Here is a 25,244-nt window from a genome sequence, read left to right as displayed (position 1 = left end):
AGCTACTCGGGAGGCTGAGGCAGGAGAATTGCTTGAACCGGGAAGTCGAACCGGGAAGTCGGAGGTTGCAGTGAGCAGAGATCACACCACTGCACTCCAGCCTGGCAACAGGGCGAGACTCCATCTCAAAAAAAAAAAAAGAGTACAAAGAAATCAGAAAAATGATTCATGATCTGAATGGGAAAGTCAATAAAGAGATAGCCATCATAAAAAAGAACCAAACAGAAATCCTGGAACTGAAGTCAATGAAAGAAAGAAAAAATACAATCAAGAGCTTCAACAATAAACTAGACCAAGCAAGAGAAAAAGAATTTCAGAACTTGAGGACAGGTCTTTTGAAATAACTCAGTTAGACAAAAAAGAAAAAAGAATAAAGAAAGCCTACTTGACATATGCAACACCATAAAGAAAACAAGTATTAAAATTTTTGAAGTCTCAGGAGAAGAGATGGGCAAAGGTATTGAAAACCTATTCATGCAATAATAGCTGAAAACTTCCCAAGTCTTGAAAGGGATATAGATATTCAGATACAGGAAGCTCAAAGGTCTTAAAATACATTCACCTCAAAAAGATCTTCTCCAAGGCACATTATAATCAAAATGTCAAGTCAAAGACAAAGATAAAATTCAAACAAAAGCAGGAGGAAAGTGTCAAGTTGCACATAAAGGAATTCCCAGCAGAAACCTTATGGGACAGGAGAGATTGTGATGATATATTCAAAGTGCTGAAAAGAAAAAAAATGTCAGCTATGATTATTATGCCCAGCAACGCTATTATTCAAAAATGAAGGAGAAATAAAGTCCTTCCCAGATAAGCAAAAACGAGGGAATTCATCACCACTGACCAGGCCTTCAATAAATTATTAAGGGAGTCCTACATATCTAGAAGTGAAAGAATACTATATACCATCATGAAAACACAAGAGAGTATAAAACTCACTAGTAGAACAGTTACACAAATGGGAAAGAGAAAGAATTCAAACATTACCACTTCAGAAAACCATCAAACTGCAATGATAAAAATTAAGAGAGGAAGTAAGGAACAAAGGATATAAATAACAACCAGAAAACAATTAATAAAATGGCAGAAATAAAATGGATTAAACTCCTCACTAAACTGGCTGAATGAATTAAAAAGCATCAATGTTTGCTGCCTATAAGAAACTTACTTCACTTATAAAGACACACATAGACTAGAAGTGAAGGGATGGAAAAAAATTCCTGCAAATAAAAACCAAAAGCAAGCAGGAGAAGCTACACTTACATGAGTTACATGAGATAACACAGATTTTAAGTCAAAAACTGTAAAGAAGGTCATTCTATAATGATAAGGGGATCAACATAATAATTCTAAATATATATACACCCAACACTGGAGCCTCCAGATAATGAAAAGCAAATATTATTAGATGGCCGGGCGCGGTGGCTCAAGCCTGTAATCCCAGCACTTTGGGAGGCCGAGACGGGTGGATCACGAGGTCAGGAGATCGAGACCATCCTGGCTAACACAGTGAAACCCCGTCTCTACTAAAAAATACAAAAAACTAGCCGGGCGTGGCAGCGGGCGCCTGTAGTCCCAGCTACTTGGGAAGCTGAGGCAGGAGAATGGCGTAAACCCGGGAGGCAGAGCTTGCAGTGAGCTGAGATCCGGCCACTGCACTCCAGCCTGGGTGACACAGCGAGACTCCGTCTCAAAAAAAAAAAAAAAAAAAATATTATCAGATCTAAATAGACTCCAATACAGTAATAGTTAGTGACTTCAACATCTAACTCTCCCAGCACTGGACAGATCATTTAGACAGAAAACCAATAAAGAAAACTGGGAATTTAAACTGCACTTTAAACCAAAGGAAACTAACGGACATTTATTAAACATTTTATCCAATAGCCGCAAAACACACATTCCTCTCATCAGCACATGGAACATTCTCCAGGACAGACCATATGTTAGGCCACAAAACAAATGTCAAGAAATTTTTAAAAACCAAAATCATATCAAGTATCTTTCAGATGACAATAGAATAAAACTAGAAATCAATAATAAGAGGAATCATGGAAACTGTACAAATACACAGAAATTAAACATCATGCTCCTGGACAACCATTGGATCAATGAAGAAATTAAGAAGAAAATTTAAAAATTTCTTGAAACAAATGAAAACAGAAACACAACATACCAAAACCTATGGGATACAGCAAAAGCAGAGCCAACAGGGAAGTATAGCAACGAAAACCTACATCAAAAAAAAAAAAGGAAAGATTCTGAATGAACAAGCTAACAACACACCTCAGGAAACTAGAAATGCAGGAACCAGCCAAACCCCAAATCACTAGAAGGAAAGAAATAATAAAGATCAGAATGGAACTAAACAAACTAGAGACTTAAAAAAATACAAAGGATCAATGAAACAAAAGATGGCTTTTTGAAAAGATAAACAAAATTAGTAAACTGCGAGCTAGACCAACTAAGAAAAAAGAGAGAAGGCCCAAATAAATAAAATCAGAAATGAGAAAAGAGACATTACAACAGATACCACAGAAATACAAAGGATTATAAGAGACTACTATGAACAAGTACATAATAATAAATTGGAAAACCTACGGGAAATGGATAAATTCCTGGACACATACAACCTACCAAAATTGAACCAGGAAGAAATAGAAAACCTGAACAGACTACTAACAAGCAATGAGATTGAATCAGTAATAAAAAGCTTCCCAACAAAGAAAAGCCTAAGACTAGATAGCTTTACTCCTGAATTCTACCGAACTTACAAAGAAATAATACCAATTTTTCTCAATCTATTCCCAAAAATTGAATGGGAGGAAATTCTTCCTAACTCTTATACAAAGCCACTATTACTCTGACACCAAAACCAGATAAGGACACAACCACCGCAACAGCAACAACTATAGGCCAACATCCCTGATGAACATAGGATGCAAAAATCCCCAACAAAATACGAGCAAACTGAATCCAACAACACATCAAAAAGATAATACACCATGATCAAGTGGGATTTATCCCAGGGACGCAAGCATGGCTCAACATAAGCAAATCAATAAATCTGATATATCATACCAACAGAATGAGGGATAAAAATCATATTATCATCTCAATAGATGCAGAAAAAGCATTTGATATGATTGAACATCCCTTCATAATAAAAATTCTCAGCAAATCAGGCATAGAAGGAACAAATCAGGCCTCAACTTAAGGCCACATATGACAAACCCACAGCTAACATAATACTTAATGGAGAAAAGCTGAACATTTTTCCTCTAAGAACTGGAACAAGACAAGGATATCCACTTTCACCACTTTTATTTAACATAGCCCTGGAAGTTCTAGCCAGAGTATTCAGGCAAGAGAAACAAATAAAAGTCATCCAAATTGGAAGACAGGAAATGAAACTGTCCCTCTTTGCAGATGATGTGATCTTATATATACAAAAACCTAAAGATTCCATCAAAAAATTCTTAGAATAATTAAGTGAATTCAGCAAAGTTGCAGGATATGAAATCAACATACAAAAATCAGTAGTGTTTCTATACACCAAAAACAAAGTAGTTGAAAAATAAATCAGGAAAGCAATCCCATTTATAATAGCTACAAACAAATACTTAGGATTACATTTATCCAAGAAGGTGAAAGACTTCTACAGTGAAAATTACAAAACACTAATGAAAGAAATTGAAGAGGACATAAACAAATAGACATCCCATGCTCATGGATCAGAAGAATTAATATTGTTAGAATGACTGTACTACCCAAAGGAATCTATAGGTTCAATACAATTGTCAAAATACCCATGACATTCTTCACAGAAACAGAAAAAATAACCCTAAAATTTGTATGAGACCACAAAAGGGACTGAATAGCCAATGCAACATTGGGCAAAAAAGAACAAAGATGGAGGCATCACACTATTTGACTTCAAAATATATAATACTACAAAGCTATAATAACCAAAACATCATAATATTGGTATAAAAACAAATAGATCAGTGGAAGAGAATAGAGAACCAAGGAATAAATCCATGTACTTCTAGCCAAATGATTTCTAAAAAAGACACGAAGAACATATTAGGGAAAGAACAGTCTCCTCAATAAGTGGTGCAGGGAAAACCAGATTTCCATATGCAGAAGAATGAAACTAGACCTTCCCCATCTCTCACCATATACAAAAATCAAATAAAAATGGATTAAAGACTTAAATGTAAGACCTGACACTACAAAATCTACTAAAACTTTCTGCACAGGAAAGGAAACAATCAACACAGTGAAAAGATAAACTATAGGAGAAGATATCTGCAAACTATCCAACAAGAAACTAATATCCAGAATATGCAAGAAACACAAATAAGTCAATAGCAAAAAAACCAAAAAAGCCCCATTAAAAAGCAGGCAAAGGATCTGAAAAGAATCTCAAAAGACGACACACAAATGGCCAAGTATATGAAAAAATGTTCTACATCACTGATCGTCAGAGAGATGCAAATCCAAAACCACACTGAGATATCATCTTACCCCAGTTAAAATGGCTCCTTTGAGCCTGGCCTGAGTTGTCACTTTACCGATGGATATCAACTGGTTAATAGTGTTCCCTAAGAGTCTAAAAGCAAAAATGATCAGCTTTTTCTTGTTTAACCACAAACCCAAGGAAACCATGGCTATTGGGTGAAAATCCCTTCTGCCTAGAGGTAACACAAAGCCACATTTCCTCTCACTTTCTTCCCATTATAAAATGGTACCAGCAGCTTCAAAACAAAGAGATCACCAGCTAAAAGTCACTCCTCCAAAGCCAATACAGTTTAACACCCACTTCTAAAATCAAAGGATTTTTTTCACTAATAACTGAAGCCATTAGGAGTTGATATAATATTATAAAAACTGTATAAGCTACTTTTCATTTCCTCCACCCAAACATTGAGATTACTCAGAAAAATAAAAATTGCAAAGAAATCCTCTGAGCAAAATGAGTCAGGACTATGGTAGTTAGCTTGCTTCCCACTGGTGAACCTCAGGAGAGAGCACTGAAGCAGAGGGGAGAGGAGGAGGGACAGGTAGGCTTAGCTCTCTGCAAAGTAGGCTTGGGCATTTAGAGGGAGATGCCTGTCTCCTGATGGGAAGTCCTTACATACATGATTTCGTTCTCTGAGTCCAAGGATTAGAAATGTTTTTGTAAACACCCCCTAGTATGAATCTTGTTATGGGCACACACAAATACCATGTCTGGATGAGACGGACTTAATTAACAACTATTACCAAGTTATACGCTCTTCCCCAGAAATCAACCTCGTTACCTATGTGGGGAACTTGGCACTGGTCCCATGTGCACTGGGTACAATAGAAAAAGTAGAAGATATCATCCCTGTCCCAAATGTTCCATGAGACCAAGAAGATGCAGAGTTCAGTGTATCAGGCCTGTATGAAATCCACATAATTGGATGTCAGGCTTAATCTGAAACCCAAGAGGCCACAATGGAAGTGAGAATTAGGCGTCCGTGATGGAGACACAGAATTGTTCCAGGAAGAGGCTGCATCCAGGATCCAAAGATGAAGCTGAGGAGGAATCCCTCAGCCATGGGGCAGTCACACCAAAATTTGCAGTTTTCTTGCCATCTTGGTGGTTTTTATTGGGGCATTATTAAGGCTGCTCTGATAAGCATGCATAAAGCTTACAATACACATCTAAAAGCTAAACAGAATTGTACAGACTCAGGAAGTGCTGAGGAGAAGGAGAGGTCAAGGAAGCTTTATGGGCAAAGTGGGGCTTGTCTTGGATTGGAAATGTAAAGAAAAAAGCATTCCAGAAGCAACCAGATCCAAGGGTGTAGTGATACTGGGGATGGTACATAACTCTCCTGTAGCAAAATGTTGTTACTTGCCCATCATATTGTACGCGCCCCCAGGAAATGTTTTTGGGAGTTTGAGCCCCTCAGCATTCACTACTCTACAATGAATGTAGAGTGGAAGCTGATGCAACTTGATCATAATGTGGCAGTTTGAATTAAGTACAAACAATCTGAAATGTAAGCAGACAACTGGCTTGTAGCAATATGATTTTTTTTGAACATCTTACATTTTTAATCCTTTCTTTATAAGTTTCCTAGACTACTTTGGATTAAGAAAACTATGGAAAACTAGTAAGTGCCACAAGCGAATGCCAGGCGGTAGGTAGCACGTGTCAATTTTCCAGAGTCCTGAATGCACTGCTTGGGGTCTCTGCTCATACTTGCTGGAATCAACTGCAGCAGATTTTAGTCCATGGGTCGCTTTTCCTCATATTTCTTTGTAAACTCTTCAGCATTCTTAAAGAATTTTTTACAGTCCTTAGAGTACCCTTCAGCTAGGTCAACCCGAAATGGGTGCTCGGGCTGGGGGCTGTTCACGAGTGCTATGACAGCCTGGATTACTTGGTCAGTTTTGGTTGCTGGCTTCCAGTTGCTAGCACTAATTACTGGCAAAAAGACTTGCTCCTTTTTGTCATTGTTTGGGTGACAGATCTTTGTTTTAACTGTGGTCTTCAGTGGTTTAAATAGGTACTCTGCTGGAAATCTGAGTTCCATTCTGACGGCCACTTTATCATATGGAGGGTTGTCACGAAAAATTAGCCCTTGCCAAATCAAGAAATTAGCTTCCTCAAACCTGGATGTTAGGAAGTTTCTCATTCCACATTTGTGGATTTCTTCAAGCTCCTTCATTAGCCTTCTGCTGGTTGTAGTCTTGGATTTGGTGCTGCTCCTTTCCCCAGCAATGTGATTTTAAAGGTCTAGTTGGTTTCTTTTGCATAGACAGTCCAGTCCCTGAACACTTGGTTGCTCTCCCTAAGAGGTATCATGACACCTAGACACCTAGTTATCCTCATTTCAAAAAAAGCCCACGGCTGTCTCCCCAGGGCAATCTGAAACACAGGATACACACCTAGGCCAGCCACTGCTGTTGCTCCTTTTATGACCAGCTGCCAGGACTGCTGGCCTTCCCTTCCCGGAGGTGACAGATCAGATGCTGGGGAACCTACAGGGGTGTGAATGTCCTTGCCAGCTCAACTGTCAGAGCTCCAGTGCCTGCCTGGACTGATGAGAAGTTAAAGCACTTTATTCACAGATATTTCCATTTGGACCATGGGTCCTTCCTGCAGAGCAGAGGAAGACACAAATGCATGATTTATTTTGTTCTTCAAATGTTGTGAGTCTGAGTTCTCTACCTAACGGTCTACTCATTTACAGGAAAAAGAATTTACTCCTGCTCCATCATTGAAGCTAAAAACTTAATCTTCAGGCAGGCTAAGACGGTCGTGGCATTTTTTTCCTAGAGTCCATCAACTCAAGAGTGTTCCTTGACTAAGCACTTGGGAAGACATCTGTTGGCATTTTGGAAGAATCTATTTTCTATCCCTGTGTTAAGGAGGAGAGAACGAAACTACATGGAAGAGAGGGATTAAAGCTAAACAAATTTAAAAGCCAGAAAGTAGAGAAGGCCTGATCCTAGAATTCAAAAGTCCTGGTTTATTCTTTAAATTACTCTCCTGAAATTCAGAGGCACAGCCCCAAGACAACAGCTGGAAAAATGATTTCCAATTTTGGCTGACTTACTGCCAGGTAACATTCCCTAAACTTGTTTTAAAAAAAGAAAGAGTCTTAAAATATGTAACACCAAGAGGGACAGAAATAGGATCGAGTGACGGTAGTCCTTAGGCAGTGTATCTCTCGTGTTCTCTCTTAAAAGCTGGAGTCACGTCTCCGAGTGTGGGAAATGAGCACAGCCTGCTGGGGCTGCCGCCTGATGGACGGAGGGGGCAGGACCCTGCATAGCTCCTGAAAAGCAGCAAAAATGTGTTCTCTCCAAAAATAAACAGGGGGCAGGAATGACTGCGAGTAAAGAGTTGGAAGCACGTGACTGGCAGTTGCAGTCCTGAAATACCAGCTTTCTACAAAAAGGAGCCTGTGAGAGGCAGAGAGCGGGAATTTCAGGAAATGGCCTCTTTATATGGTCTCATCCGAATGGGCTAGGATTCAATAACTGGAATTACCATGTCAGAGGGAGTCTTTAGGACCAGACTTGTTTCTGATCTTTATATGGTTCCCCCAGATTCTTAAGATGCCAAAACAGAAAAGATGCTGCAGTGCCAAAAAAGGAGCCTTCTGAGTTTAGAAACTTCTCACACACTCTCAGAAGTCCTGGAGAAACTCCACCCTAACCCCAAAATATGAATCAGGCCAAGAGTTCTAAGTCCAAACTGCAACCTGTTTCAAAAAGCCAGTCTAAATACACGCATACATTCCAACAGAAAGATATTTAGTTAGGCAAGATCAATCGCAAACTTCGCACATATCCATCTTCCAGCTTCTAGAAGCAATGCAGCTCCCACATTCAATCTTAGATTACTGACTAAAAGCAAACTTCCCTTTCTTTCTCCAGCAATCTTAGAGAAGATCCAAGAAAGTTGTTCTTTATATGCTTGGTGAGTGAAAAGACTGACAGTAATATGGTATGTGCATACGCTGAAGGGCTGGCATCTACTCCTGCAATCTGTCCTCCATGCACAGTTCCAACTCTGCCAGTTTTTTCCTCCTGCCTCAACCCTGGGTCTGACAACTAATCCCTCAGAGAAATGAGTTTCTCCATAGTAGATTTAAGGTCATGGAAGGTAATGGATCACCCAAGCTTAGAACTGAACTCCTGTGAATAAACGTAGTTCTCTCAGGCTGAAATGGACATATAAAAATGCAAAGTCTATTTTATGTATAAGAAAGAAAGCTGATAATCAATGAATGCTAAAGCCGTTAGGTATAAGACTGACTGGTGGGCAACTGGGCATTCTCACAGTGCCAAAGAATCAACCCGTATATTACATGCTACTTGCAGGGGAGAAAAACGTTCCTTAACAATGGAGATATCTATCATTATCCTAACTCAGTGATCAAACTTAGCAGCATTAACAGTGGGATGTAATGTGCTGCCATGTGAAACACATGACACCACCCAGGAAAACTTCCTGCCTAAACCATTCAACTGGAATCTAATCAAGCCTTCCAGTCTGATTTCCAGCCTAACGGAAATCAGGTGAGAAGGTAATAAGCAAAATGACACTTGGAAGAAAGAATCAAACAAACCCAGAATGTGGGAAACTCTGGTAGAAGAACTGGCCTTAATCTCTTCAAAAGTGTCAATGCCATTAAAAAGATAGGAGTGGGCCAGGTGCAGTGGCTCATGCCTGTAATCCCAACACTTTGGGAGGCTGAGGCAGAAGGATCACTTGAGGCCAGAAGTTCAAGACCAGCCTGGGCAACAAAGTGAGACCCCATCTCTACTACTGCTGCTGCTACTGCTACTACTGCTACTACTACTACTACTACTACCACCACTACTACTACTAATAATAATTAGCTGGGTGTGATGGTGTGCAGCTGTAATACTAGCTACTCAGGAGGCTAAGGTGAGAAGATCACTTGAGCCCAAGAGGTTGAGGCTACACTGAGCTATGATCACACCACTGCACTCCAGCCTGGGCAACATTTAAAAAAAAAAAAAAGTAGAAGTGAGGGAGTTAGGGGACTATTCTAAATTAAAAGAGACTTAAATAAACTAATTGTGTGATTCTTGATTGGATTCTGGTGTGAACAAAAGAGCTATAAAAATACTTTGAAGACAACAGTGAGAAATAAATTTGGAGTGAGTAATAGATGGTGTTAGGAAATTATTCATACTGTTAGGTGTAGACTTGTGGCTTTCTAGGAAAATATCTTTCTTTTTAGATACATGCTGAAGTGTCTAAGTAACATGCTATGATGCCTATAATTTGCTTTGAAATAATTCAGCAAAAAATTATGTATAAAACATACATTATATTTTTAAATATTTTATAAATTATAATTTAAGTAAATACGGCAAAATGGTAGTAACAGTTGAATCTAGTTGATGGATATATGTTGTTCATTATACTAATCTTTTCTACTTTTCTGGGTGTTTCTAATTTTAATGAAAAGTTAAAACAATAAAGAAACTAGATGCATAAAGTTGAGGTTTAACAAAAGAGAAAAAAGGCAGGGTTGGTATGGAGGAGGGTACCAGCACGGAGGTTGTTCCTCAATGCATGTGCTCAGTGAAAAACAATGGGACATTCTCCACGTAATGGTTGGTAATTCCTAACATGCTGGGGACCAGAAAACTACTCTACACCCAAAGCACAGGGTCTCAAGATCCCTGCCACGACTACACGTGATGGAGGAAGGTGCTTTTAGATAAAAGTGCCTCCCTGCCCACCCCAGCCTCCTGTGGGATATATTTTAATTGTGTATACCTGAAATCAGAGAAGAAAACAATGTGGTAGAAGAACACTAGAGGCCGGGCAGGGTGGCTCATGCCTGCAATCCCAGCATTTTGGGAGGCTGAGGTCAGGAGTTCAAGACCCGCCTGGCCAACATGGTAAAACCCTGTCTCTACTAAAAATACAAAAATTGGCCAGGCATGGTGGCGTGCACCTGTAGTCCCAGCTACCCTGGAGGCGGAGGCATGAGAATCACTGGAACCCGGGAGGTGGAGGTTGCAGTGAGCTAAGACTGCACCACTGTACTCTAGCCTGGGTGACACAGCAAGACTCTGTCTCAAAAAAATAAAAACAAAAACAAAAAAACAATAGATGAGACATCAAGTAATCTGACTTCCGGCTTCTAGTCCTTGCTCTCCCACAGACTAGGTCCACAATCCTGGGTTTTTCTTCATGGTAGAATGATTCCTCCCACTTCCAAAATTCTGTAATTCTATGGATGTATGAATTGTGGCAAACTGAATTCAGGTACCTAGGAAGAAGGTACCTAGGAGGAAGGTGCCTAAGCAAAACAGATGTAAATGGCAACACCAAACACTTATCCATTTAAGCTGATATGAAGGGGACACAGACAAAAACAGAGAGAACACAGGCTACAGAGAGAAATGAGAATGTGTCAGCATAAGGTCTTGACTGATGGTGAATAAGCCAAGCTAGGCAATTAGAAATAATATATTAACGAATTCAAAGCTAATGATAAAATAATAATATCCAATGTCTATTGAGGGTTTACCATACATGAAAGCTTTAGGAGGATTATTTGCTGAATCTTATGATATGATGAAGTAGGTACTACTACATACTAAGTGTACTGATGAGGAAACTGAGGCTTAGAGATTAACTCAGCTAAAAATCACACTATTTGTAAATAACAGGGCGAGGATTCAAACGCAGGTGTGTCTGATACCTGAGCTTTGCAATGAAGCAGATGATACATGATTGCCTAGTGGCTACTTGCATGCCACCTAGAACGGGCTTGAAAGGACAGAACCGCCACAGAAAACAACCAATCTGGGCTGAAACAAAGTACCCAACAACAAGAGAGACTAGATCCATGCCATCCAGACTGATAATACAAATATAAGACCTGGCAAGACCAAACTGAAAGGACCACATTTCTTTCATTTATTTCCCGGGCTCAAGGTAAGATGTACCTGTCAATGATACAAATATGTTCAATAAGATAGGAGGTCCAGAAAATAGCATGGTCTAATCCTTACCCCTTTAATGAGGCAAGTCGAGGATTAGATTGAGGGAAGTGTTAAAGGCAAAGTCAGAATTAAAAAGTGATGCCAAAATCATATTAATAACAGCTTTAACAGTGGGCCAAGCTGTGTTAGGCTGCATTCAGTATAAATCTTCGCACTTGGAAGACAGCTGTGTCTTTACTGCATGCTACAAGATATTTTCCTCATACCAACAGTGGAGTAGCTTTGAAGAAGGAGGGCCTGAATCAAGGACATGTGATTTTGCCACAAGGAAGCAAAGGGGAAAAGCTATTTAAAGGTGGGGAGAGGGAGGCAGGGGAGGAAAGAAAGAGGGAGCAGGAAGGAGGGACAGTCCTAGGTTCAAATTCTAGAAATGTCTCTTTCTGGCTGGGCAGCCTTGGGCCCATCCTATCTCCACTGAGCCTCCTTTTCCTCATGTGTAAAATGAGAATGATCATGAGTCCCTTGCAGGTCTACTGTAGACACTGGAGAAAATCCCTGGCATAGAGTAGACTCCTAATAAATAGCGATAATAGAGGCTGTTATATTATTTTCAGAAATAATAATAATAGTAATAAAACGCAGACTTCAGAAGAGAAATCCTTAATGCTTAGGGTTGAGACAACGGGAGTTTTTGGTGGCCAGATGTTATAGAGCTTTTTACTTGGGGGAGGCCTTGCACATATTTCATTCTAGGGATCCAATTATCTATTCGAGCTTCCCTGAAGAGAGAGATATCCTTTAAAGCTGCTCGAATCAAGAAGAGGAAACCACAGTTCTGTAGCTCACTGAGACGTAAATGTGATGCTCAGGACAGCCACAGTGTTGGCAAATGCTCTACTGGTGTCGCACTTCCCAAATATTCACACATAACCTATAAGAAAAAGAGCCATATCCTACAGCTCAATACAGAGTCATCAAACTGCCCAATTTAAGTGACTCATGGGATAGGGCTGCCAGTAGTTTGTTGAAGAGGCTGATCCAAAGAGAACAGATTTCAGCCCTGAAAGTCATTCTTCAAATTCACCCTGGACTTTCCCACCCTGGATGGCATCTTCTTAATCTCAATTACATCCTTTTGGGTCATCCTAAATCAGCTCTCCCTCCTTCCTCTTCTTGGGTCTATATACCTTTCAGACACTTATAAAGACATGCCCCATTTCCCCATACTTTTTGCCATTCAGCCAACATAAACATTCTTTTCAACATTCATCAGAAATCAAAACCTATACATTTCTGTCATTCTCTTAACTCCTTTCCATTTATTAAAATCAACCCAGCATGTGTGTAGCCAGAAATGTGCACAATATTGAAGGTGTAAATTGCCAACACTCTAAGAAGCAACCCCTCCTGGCACATGACTTAGTGACTTTGTATAAGCACAGTCTGACTTGCTACCTCAACCAAATCCAGGATGGAATGACTTGGAGCAAGTTGAGAGCAGTAGAAGCATGCTGTAACCTTGATGCTTTAGGAAACCTGATCTCTCACAAGGCTCCTCATGGGTGATGATGGAAAAGAAGTGAGGGCAGCTTGAGAGAAGCATTAACCCATGGGCTGGCGGCCCACATCATGTGAGACCTAAAGAGAAATGCCCGGCTTCATTCCCCGCTCTATGTCACACAGTGGTGAGACCAGGGACACTGCAGGTTTCACACTGCAGTTTTTAATTTTGCTTTAGTTGTAGGAGCCCAAGGAGAAGACACTATAAACAGAGAGCAAGGTCATGGCTAGCAAATTAGTATACATTTCACTATACCTACTATATACCATCTGAAAAGTAATCCCAGGACAGGTGCAATGGCTCACACCTGTAATCCCAAAATTTTGGAAGGTCAAAGCAGGAGAAATGCTTGAGCTCAGGAGTTCAAGACCAGCCTGGGCAACAAAGTGAGACCTGATCTCTACAAAAAATAGAAAAATTAGCCTGGCATGCTAGCGCATGTCTTTAGCCCCAGCTACTCAGGACACTGATCTAGGAGGATTGCTTGAGCCTAGGAGACAGAGGCTGCAGTGAGCCGTGATCCCACCACTGCACTCCAGCCTAGGCAACAGAGCGAGACTCTGTCTCAAAAAAAAAAAAAGTGTCCCCAGTAATCCTTAAAAATATTTTTTAAATTTCTAGAACTGTTTCCCAAACTTCTGGATTTCATAAACTGTCAATATTTCAAAAAGCAAATTTCTGTTTGTGTGGATTGGCAGTACAGCTTAACAGCTTTTAATTTTGTTAAGAATTTTTTTTAACCATTTCTTCTCTCCATCATTTCATTACAGAATGGACCTTTCTAATCTCCCCAAATTAGAAAGGACACAAACCAGGATAAGAAATGGTCCTTTAGATGGAACAAATTTAGTTTATGAAAAACTTACTACATTGTTCTTGGATTTCTCCTATCAGTAAAAACTTCCTTATGCATACACCAGTGTTAAAACATGCTACAGTCTCTTTTTCAGCTTATCAGTCCAAGCCCCAGGTTAATTTCTCAGGTTCTTTTCCCACCCTTTCCCAAATGAGCAAGGCTGAAGGCCAGCTTCTCTACCACCCCAGCTGAAAATGGCCTAACAGGAAAGGCCGGACCTAGGAACAGTCACTTAACCCATAAATTTTGCTACTCAGCTTCAGGCTGCACAGAAAGACCCTCCCCACTCCCACCCTTGAAATAGCACGCTGCCAACCTCTCTAACTCTAGAGGCCTTTTTAGATTAACCTTTCTTAGTGCTCAGCACAGCATCTGCATGGACGAACACTTGTATTCTGGTGACTTATCTCTGGTCTCTGGGCCTCCCTCATACCCATGTTTCTGGTCATTACTTCCAAGTCGCACCTCTAATGCCAGAACAGTTTCTGTCTCGCTAGCTAATATATCAGAATGGCCTTGTCATTAGTACCAAGGGAAAATGGACAATCTGTCTCTGCAACAACCCCTCTCATTCTTTTCTCACTAATAATATCATCTGAAAAAAAGAAAGAAACAGTGTATGCTGAAACAGTCCAAAAGCAATTAGCACATAATGGGAAAGTAGTATGTATTCAACTAATCTTCACACAGATAATAATTGTAACTTTGGACAAAACGTATAAAACCACTATTAGAAGATACTGGAGAGGAAACAAAAGCAGGCAGACACTGGAGATTTTGTCCTTGAAAGAAAAGAACTGGACTGGTAAAAATCCATGCTCAAATAGATTCTCTGAGTGTGAGTGCACTCAGTCTGTACAACAACTGGGTAGCTGGAACTCCAGCAGAAAGCTGCAATTTTATTGGCTTTAAGAACAAAACGTGGGGCTGCTAGAATGGCTAGAAATAGGGGAAAATCCTGAGAAGGAGGGAGCCCCCAAATATGTACACAAATTTCTCTAAAATTCTTAGTCAATACCTGAAGTGTACATGCATGAAGGAGACTCCAAGAAACCCAGTGAAAAGCAACTGCTGAAAGGATAATAAAAAGCTGAGTAGAGATGAAATTTCATTGCAAGGGAGGCAGTGTTTGGAGTTTGAGTTCCACAAAGTTAGACGTGCTTGGTACAAACATTGAGTCTTTCACTGAAATCCCAGAAGGGCCATCTTAGGAGTAAAGACCATGCCCCAGGACTATGGGATTTGCTCAAGGACAAAGGGCGAAACCAAAATAGACCCAACCTAACACAATCCAAAACCAAGTCCCCACAAGTTTAAGGTGATCCACAAATAGTTTAACTGCCTACTAAAACAAAAATAAACATTTTTTGGAGGAAGGTAATTCCAGAGTTACTGTAATTTTTCATCTACAATGTCTTATGTACAAACAAAAATTACTAGACATATGAAGAAGCAGGAAAATGTGACCCATACTCAGAAGAAAAAGTAGACAATAAAAACTGACCCCAGATATTAGAATTAACAGACAAGAACTTTAAAGCAGCTATATAAGGAGCTTAAAAGCAGATATATGTTCAAGGACTTATGGGAAAAGATGGCCATAATGAACGAACAGATGGGAAATCTAGGAGAGAAACAGAAGCTATATAGGAAAAAAACAGACGAGGAAAAATAAATGGAAATTTCTAATTTAAAAGTAAAATATCTAAAATGAAAAAAATCAGTTGGGCTTAACAGCCGTTTGAATAAAACAGTAAAAATCATCAGTGAACTTAAAGACAGACCAATAGAAAATACCCAGTCTGAAGAACAAAGGACAAAAGATGGGAAAAAAATTAATAAGGCTTTAGGAACAAAAAACATAGAACAAACTTATGGAACAATATCAAACAGTCTAACATTTATGCAACTAGAGTCCCAGGCACAAAGGAAGAGAAAAAAGGGCAGAACAGATATTTGAAGAAGTAATCGCCTAAGACTTTCCAAATTTGGAGTGACAAATATCAACTGTGAGATCTGCAAACCTTAGCAAATCCTAAACAGAAAAAAAATCAAAGAAAATGACACACAGTCACATCATAGTCAAAGTGCTAAAAAGCAAAGATAAAGACAAAATCTTTAAAGCAGGCGGAGGGAGGAGAAAAGACTTACATACGGAACACTCGGGGGGAAAAATGGCCAGAGGACAAAGTTATGGCAATTTTTAAAGTGCTGAAAGAAAAAAAAAAAAACAATCTGGAATTCTATATCAATATAAAATATCCTTCAAAATGAGGATGAAATGAAAACATTTTCAGATTTCAGATAAACTAGATAGAAAAGTTGTTCTTGGTGAATCTGTACTACCAGAAATGCTAAAGGAAGTTCTTCAGGCTAAAGAGAAATGACACCCCCAGATGGAAACTTGGATCTATTGGAAGAAATGAAGAACAACAAAAAAGGCAGAATTTCTCTCAGACAACTGTTTAAAGTAAAATGACAAGCTGGGCTGGGGGTGGTGGCTCACACCTGTAATCCCAGCATTTTGGGAGGCTGAGGCAGGTGGATCACTTGAGGTCAGGAGTTTGAGACCAGCCTGGTCAACATGGTGAAACCCTGTCTCTACTAAAAATGCAAAAATTAGCCAGGTGTGGTGGCGGGAACCTCTAATTCCTGCTACTTGGGAGGCTGAGGCAGGAGAATCGCTTGAACTGGGAGGCAGAGGTTGCAGTGAGCCAAGATCACACCACGGCACTCCAGCCTGGGCAACAGAGTGAGACTCTGTCTCAAAAACAAAACAAAATAAAACAAAAACCTGACAAACTGTATTGCAGAGTTCTTAATATAAATAGTTTAAAAATATATAGTATTAATACCACAAAGCACTGGGGGGACAAGTGGACTTACATGGCTGCAAGGGTCTCACATTTTATATGAAGTGGTAAAATTTTTTTTTTTTTTTTTTGAAACAGAGTCTCACTCTATAGCCCAGGCTGGAGTGCAGTGGCACGATCTTGGCTCACTGCAACTTCTGCCTCCTGGGTCCCAGTTCAAGCAATTCTCCTGCCTCAGCCTCCCGTGTAGCTGGAATTACAGGCGCGTCTCACCATGTCCAGCTAATTTTTGTATTTTTAGTAGAGACAGAGTTTCACTATGTTGGCCAGGCTGGTCCTGAACTCCTGACCTCATGATCCTCCTGCCTCGGCCTCCCAAAGTGCTGGGATTACAGGAGTGAGCCACCACACCCCACCGTGGTATAATATTAACTATGTAACCAGTGATAAGGATGCATATTTTAAATCCTAGAGCAACCACTTAAAAAAAAAAAGTTTAAAAAACTATACCTAAAAGCCAATGGAGGAATTAAAATGGAACATAAAAGCAATGGGCTAAACACAGTGACATAACTCTCCATTATACTGGGTAAAGGCATGTGACCAGAAATGTTTCAGCCTATCACTAATGACATTTAACATTAGTCAGTACCCTTTTCCTGTAAAGTATCATTATTTAAAGAATATTTTACTATCATTCTGCTCCTTCTTAGTAATTATTGATGTGTCACATAAGAAGAATAAATCTAGCCTAGCTAATGATTTCAGTGAAGCTTTCTGATAACAACCTTACGGTTTCTAAGCAGATTACATATTCTATATTCACAGCACACTCTCTCTATCTCCTTGCCTCTCCTAAATCCTAGCTTCCCCCATGGACTTCATTGCTCTTGCGGCTCTTTCAAGTAGAGTCTGCTCATTCTTTAAAACCCCACAAACCCAAGTCCCAAGACAATACTCTTGTTTCACTCCCCAAAGTTCCTCTAGACCATTACTCTTCCAAATTATTATGAAACACTTCTTTCAAAACTCGTACCATTCAGCTATACCACCTCTCTCTTCTTCATTCCTGTCACTAACAATGCCCTGAGCACACACTGACCAAAAATTTTGGCATTTGGCTCCCTCTCCACAACTATTCTCATTATTCTAAGCAAAGTCAGTGTTCACATGAACAGTTCTAGTGTTTAGCCTTGTGGTTCCCAGACCCTTTAAATGCCAATGGCCTTGCTACTTCTTGAAACTCGTCATAACTGGAACTGCTCCATCTCTGAAATATCCAGTCCCCTCCTTCCCTCCTTATCTAAAAACTTCCTTCTTGGTGTCATTTCTTTCCCTATCAACCGAGTTCATTCCCAAGGTCTATGACATCATGCCACCCCCCTTATCTTTTTACCGCACTTCCCCTTGCTATGGCTGGAATGTCCCCTCCAAAACTTGGGTTGAAATTTAATTGCCATTGTAACAGTATTAAGATGTGGGATTTTTTTTTTTTTTTTTTTTTTTTTTTTTTTTTTTTTTTTGAGATAGAGTTTCGCCCTTGTTGCCAAAGTGTGTGATCTCGGCTCACTGCAACCTCCACCTCCCGGGTTCAAGTGATTATCCTGTCTCAGCCTCCTGAGTAACTGGGATTACAGGCCTGCACCACCACGCCCGGCTAATTTTGTATTTTTAGTAGAGATGGGGTTTCACCATGTTGGTCAGGCTGGTCTCGAACTCCTGACCTCAGGTGATCCACCTGCCTCAGCCTCCCAAAGTGCTGGGATAAAAGGCGTGAGCCACCATGTCCAGCCAAGATGTGGGATTTTTAAGAGGCAGTTAAGCCATGAGAGCTTCCGCCCTCATGAATGGATTAATGCCATTATCACTAGAGTGGGTCCCTTATAGAAGGACAAGTTCAGTCCCCTTTTGCCTTACCCTCTCATATGCCCTCTTGCCATTCCACCTTCTGCCATGGGATTACTCAGCAAAAAGGCCCTCACCAGATGCCAGCACATTGATCTGGGACTTCCTGGCTTTCAGAAGTGTGGGAAAATAAATGTCTGTTGTTCATAAATTACCCACTCGGTGGCATTCTGTTAGAGCAACATAAAACAGAATATGACATCCTCTAAAGCCTGCATCAAGCCAACTACCTGCTTCCACTGTGTCAAGATCCAGCCTGCTCAGGGGTGTTGGAGAAACTTGCACAACCATGCGAATTAAGGCTAAACAAATTCATGCTCTGCCTTCCCTCAGCAGGGTTCTACCTGGTCTCCCTGCTTCCAGTCTCACCTACCTCAAATCTGTATTGCATGGCCGCAGGGGCCCCTGGGAGTTACAAAGAGTTCTAGATAGTGAGGGGAAGCTAGGTTCCAATCAGGAGGCATTTCTATGTAAGTATTTCTGGTAAATTGCCTAACAAGGTCTCTGAAGAAAGGCCATCTGAATATTGAAGACTCAAGTAACTCAGCTCTGATTTCTGTTCCAGTTATAAGTATTTGCTTTTATACCTGATTTTGAATCTATCATTTTGAAATTGTTTGTCTTAAGGAAGGCCTCCAAATTGCATAAGCTTCAGGACTCACAAAACCTGGATCCATTCCCGTCCAATTGTTGCCAAAGTGTTCTTTCTAAAATGCAAATCCAACCATACTGCTTCTCCACTGAAAATGTGTTTGTACTTGGAGATCATGAAGGGTCTGTGTGTCAAAAAAGAATCAGGAGTTCATGCTATAGGTTCTTCATAGAGACCCCAAAATATATGCTGATGGCCCCCACATCTGTTATCATTAGTTTCCAACTTTCTCTCTTAAGCTCTATACCAAATTTTCAACTTGGCAGACCTCTTTGAAAATCCTGAAGGCAACTCAAATTCAGCATGTCCCAAATTGAAGTAATTATCCTTTCTTGTTCACCAACTGCTAACACTCTTAAATTCTCAGTCTCAAAAATGTCATTATCCATTCAGTCTTTTCAGCTACATGTGGGCTCAACTCCAGACTCTCCTTCTCTCCCACTTCCAACAGCCAATCTGTTCCCACGTCCTATCTGCCCACCCTCAGACAGGCCTCTTGTCACTGGCCTCTCCTCTTCAGACCTCTCCACCAGGGTTTTGTTCTTGTTTCCCAAAGTGAGGCACATATGCCACTGGTGAGACAGCTGGAAAAGGTAAACAGATGAACCTTTTTAAAAATAGCCAGTTATGTACATTATGTACACTAAGAAAAAATATAAATACCACAAATGATCATTTCACTGAAAACTTTTTAAAAAATAAATGCATTTAAGTATAAAAGGAAAGTTGATTTAAAGAGAAAAGTTAATGATGTGAGTGGTATGTATTGTAACTGTAAAAATGTAAAACGGTTGAAATGATGGGGAAATGCCAGAGGTTTGGGAATGCTGCCTTGGTTGATGCCTTCATCATCTCTCAGAAGGACTGCTCCAACCGCCTCCCAGCGATCTCCCTGCCAACAAGCTCTCCCACTCTATCCTCCAGTGTAGCTGCCAGATTCATCTTCCTAGAAAACAAAGTCGGTCACGTCATTCTTTGCTTTAAAATCTTTGTGGGCTCCCTACAACATAGAAAACGAACTTTTATTTCTCCACTTGGAATGCCAGGCCTATGTTCCCAATACATTAAATGGCTTTACCGTGCCCTAAAAGCCCCCGGCCCCTGTGCAATGGCACGCCTTAGAACAGGCTTTGCAGGCCGCTAGAAATGGCTTTTTGCCCTCCTTGCTCATTAGCAAATTCCTACTCGTTCATGTCAACCCACTTCAAGAGCTGCCTCTTTTAGAAAGCCTTCCCTAACTTCCAGGCAGGGTGAGGTGCTCCTTCTGGGTTCCTGATCTCAGATACTACCTCAGAACTATAATTTTTGGTCAGGTATGTGGTTCCCCAACTAGAATACGAAGTTTTCTTGTTAAAATATTTTTGTATTGGAAAGTGTATATTAAATGTAGGATAAATAAGTGAATGAATAAAATTCTACTTATAAATATGTAAATTAAAAAATATATAAATGTGCCAGGTGCGATGGCTCATGCCTGTAATCGCAACACTTTGGGAGCCCGAGGTAGGAGAATCACTTAAGGCCAGGAGTTTGAGACCAGCCTGGGCAACACAGTGAGATCGTGTCTCTACAAAAAATTTAATATATATACACATATATATAAATGAATGGGCAAAGGAAAATGGAGTGTGGGGGTCGGAGTTCTTCGTTACCACTGGTTAAGAGGACAAACAACAAGAGATGCAGGAAAAAGAGAAACAGTGGAGAAAAAACAGAGGAAGCTCAATAAAAGAGAGGAAAAAAATAAAGAGAAAGAGATGTCAGAACCAGGCATGGTGGCTCACACCTATAATCCCAGAGCTTTGGGAGGCCAAGGTGGAAGGACTGCTTGAAGCCAGGAGTTCAAGGTCATCCTGAGCAACACAGCATGACCTTGTCTCTACAAAAAATAAAAATAAATTAGCTTGGTGTGGTGGTGCATGCCTATAGTTCCAGCTATTCGGCAGGCTGAAGGGGAGGATTGCTTGAGCCCCAGAGTATATGTCATAGCCTATTCACTGAATTCTTCCAACAAGGATTTACTGAGACGCCACTCAGTGTGCATTGTGCCAGGCACATCTGGCCCTCTCTCTGCTCCCTGAAATTGCAGGGACCCCTATTGCTAAACCCAATAGAACCTGCTCAGGCCTTCCCTTCCTGGACTCTCTCAGCAGCATCAAACACTGCTGACCCCTCAGTCCTTCATGACACTCTCACTTACCTTGGCTTCTGGACACTACAGGTGCTTGGTTTCTCCTCTCCTCTCTGGTCACCACTCCTCGATTTTTTTTTTTTTTTTTTTTTTTTTGAGATGGAGTTTCGCTCTTTGCCCAGGGTGGAGTACAGTGGCGCAATCTCAGCTCACTGCAAGCTCTGCCTCCTGGGTTCATTCCATTCTCCTGCCTTAGCCTCCCGAGTAGCTGGGACTACAGGCGCCCGCCACCACGCCCAGCTAATTTTTTGTATTTTTAGTAGAGATGGGGTTTCACCGTGTTAACCAGGATGGTCTCGATCTCCTGACCTCGTGATCCACCCCTCTTGGCCTCCCAAAGTGCTGGGATTACAGGCATGAGCCACCACGCCCGGCCCCTCAATTTCTTTTGGTAAGCTATTTTTTGGCTATGTGTTTCCTAAACATGAGTGGTTGTCAGCTTCTGTCTGTTCCTCCACTTCCATCAGAAGCCCTCTCCTCTTACTCTAAAACCCTTTCTTAGAGTATTGGGCTTCCATTTACCACCTCAATGCTAAGGACTTCCAAATCTCCAACTCCAGCCCACAGCCTAGTATACACAAGTCCCACACATTAAAGCCTCTTGGGCATTTCCTGCAGGTTGAGTACATCATCTCCCACTCCTCACACCTGAGGATTCATTTAACCAGCACTTATAAGGACCTACACAATGTCAGTCTCCAGGGAGGAGAACAGCCACTTCTGCAGCTTGCAATTAGTTAGGGAGATGAAACTAAATAAGGACACAAACATATGATTACAAACTGTGATTGAAGTGATAAGTAAAATGTGAAAAAAGAAACAAGAGCATATAATAAAGGCACTTCACTTAAAGAGTAATATTTTTTGAAGGAGTGATACTCAAGTCAAAGGATAAGGAGAGCAGTCAGCCCAACAAACACTAGTGGTAGATATTCTAGGGAATGATTCTTTCCATTCTAGTCTATGAAACTCTACTATTTCAGGGAAGTATTCTAGGGAACTAGACATCATAAGAAGTAAGGAACTAAAGAGGCATGGTAAGGAGCTCAGCACGACTACAACAGCTGACAGGTGTGAAATGAGGCTGGCCACGCAGAGAAGACCCATATCACACAGGGCTAAGTTAAGAATTTGGGTTTGTTTGTTTTTTATCTTAAGTGCAATGAGTATCCATTAAAGGGTTTGACTGTGAAATGACTGATACACATTTTTACAAGACCACTCTAGCTAAATTGCAGGACAGTGGGAATATAAGAGGAGGCACTAGTCATGAGGCAACTATTGAATCCCAGGTGGGATGACAGTGGCTCAAATCATTTATCTAATTCCCCCTAACCCCCGCCCCCAAACAAACACTTTTATTTTCTAACAGAATTCTGTTCACAGCCATAGATCCTGACAAGTCTCTGCTCTGGGCACTTTGCCTAAATAGAAGTCAGTTCTCATTACAACAAAGGTATCATTCCCATGAAAAGTTTCACATACCAAAAAAAGATTTCTGAACACAGCCAGTGGTCTATTTACTCCAAAAAGGAGTCAAACCAAATTCCAACGTTACAATAGAATCTGAAATCCTTGAGCATACCTCAGAGATTTTTCTTGACCAGCAAACACAAAAACATAGAGAAAGGTATAGTGGCTGCACTGAAGATGCAGCAATAAAAGACAAGGCTAAAAATACTGAAAGCTCACTGTTTAGCTCTCATAACATTACCAATTATTTCAGTGTCATACTAGAAATGTTGACCTCATATGGGTCATTTGTGAAAAGGCAAAGGGGCTGGTTTTCAAACACTTGGTCCATTTATCAAGGAAGGCAAAAGGGGCTGGTTTCAAATACAAAGTCACTTATGACCACCCCTCTATCACCTGTATGGTCAACTGCTCCACCAACAAATCCACCACACCATGCTCTCTCTCTTGTCTCCAGAACTCGGCTCATGCTCTTCCCTCTACCTGGAATATTCTTCTCCCTCTTCTCTTGGCTAATTTCTACTCATCCTTCAAGTCTCAGCTCAAACATGATTTCTTCCTGGATCACCTTTTTGGATATCCCTGAGAATAAAATGGGCTCAACGTGTGTACTCTCATATCTTCTGTAATCATCTCCACCTGACACTTCTCTGCAAGCCCCTAGGTCAAAGTTCTAGAAGACAGGGAGCATGTCTGGCTAGTCATTGTATTCCAAGTTCAAAGCACAATACCTGGCACACAGAAAGCTCCCAATCAAGTTACATAAATGAATGAATACTTCCTTTTTTCCAAGGTAACTGAGGTCACCAAGGTCACTCCTGCCCTCTTCATTTTCTACTCATCTGCCCCCAGAACAACAAAATGATACAAGTCGGCAATTAAGGATCATTCTTTGAAAAGACTGTCAACTTCCAGACAGAGAGTTGCATTTTGTTGATGGAAAGGTGTTAGCAAACAACTGGCCAACAGCACAAGCAGAAATGCTACTACGAGGGACAAATAAAATGGGTCTCAAGTGGCACAAAGAATTCTTACCAAAAGGATTCCTCACCCAAATGTTTCTTTGCCATAAGGGCCAGCTGTTAGTCTATGAAATATGAATATCTCTGTATCTTGGACAGAACTGATATTTAGGATAAATTGATAATACATTCTAATTCTCGTGTGATATAGATAAGGACAATAAAAGTTAGCAGGTGTTGGGCACTGCTCTAAGAGCTTTATATATTTTATTTAACCCTCCAGCAACCCAATGAGATAGATAATACTATCATCTCCATTCAACAGATGAGGAAATTGGCTTAGAGTGGTTAAGTAACACACCTGGGATATACACCTAGTAACTGGCAGAGCTGGGATTAAAGACAAAACGATCATCTTTTCTACTTCTCAGATTACATAGAAAATGACAACAAGAGAAGACTTACGGTGCACTGGGCTAAGCTCTTGACACATATTTCTCACCTAACCCTCCCCATAGGTGAGGAGGAAAATCTTAAAGTGCTCTTTGACCACCAACTTGCACTCTGGGTCTCACAGAAGCCAGCAAGAAGGCATGTTTTCGTGGGGCACTTGAAGAGCCTTTGACAAAGCCAGAGCCAGTGCTGGCGGAGAACCTCAAGACGCTGATTTCCAATTGCAGGCTCTACCCTGAGATGACATTCCCTCCCACACAGCGGCCGGCCCCAGGGATGGGCCAGCGATGCACATCTGCACACCCCAAGGGAGAGTTCAAAACCAAAGCACGCCAAGCATGACATAAATATGAAGTGTGGAAAACACATTCCTTATGAACAACTCCATATCAAATTCCCTGCATCCCTCTTCGGCAACGTTATCAGAAGCATCATTCAGTCCAGCCGATTGGAGAGCGGCTACGAAAAATGCTGGAAAATGTGACCAATCAGGAGAGTTATTTTTGTGAGAAAGAAGAAAAATGTCACCAAAAAGGGTCAGCAGATAACCCTATTGGGCTGAAAATAACTGCCTGGCTAGCAGACCAGTAAGGGGACAGGCGGAGGGCGAGAGACGTAATGCAAAGTGCCAAGGGAGCTCCAGCCGAGTGAGGCTGCTGGGGGATGAGGAAATTGGCCTAATTTGGGAACATGAGCCCAGCAGCATTTCTCAGATTCCTAAGAGGGAATCTGGCTAACTTTCAGTTCTGCGTCCTCGGAGGAACACCAAGGGGATGGGGGGAGAGAAAGGGAACAGCTGTGATTCCAACACTTCTCTAGACCACTGAACGAATAAGGGTGATCAAGTGAGAACTTACTCCCATTCCAAAAGAGACCCCAAGGGAATGACCCTGA

General features: G+C 40.9%; 1 protein-coding gene and 1 pseudogene across 3 annotated transcripts in view; both read right to left on the bottom strand.

Annotated features, from left to right (window-relative positions):
* IFT43 (intraflagellar transport 43) overlaps positions 1–25,244 on the bottom strand; it is a 106,813-nt gene that overhangs the window by 71,716 nt on the left and 9,853 nt on the right. The gene's annotated exons all lie outside the window — the stretch shown is intronic.
* On the bottom strand, positions 6,264–24,005 carry LOC104677600 (annotated as a pseudogene).

This window comes from Rhinopithecus roxellana, chromosome 5, assembly GCF_007565055.1.
Source record: "Rhinopithecus roxellana isolate Shanxi Qingling chromosome 5, ASM756505v1, whole genome shotgun sequence".
NCBI lineage: Eukaryota > Metazoa > Chordata > Mammalia > Primates > Cercopithecidae > Rhinopithecus > Rhinopithecus roxellana.
The sequence above is the reverse complement of the archived record's forward strand: the minus strand, read 5'-3'. Positions and strand labels throughout refer to the sequence as shown.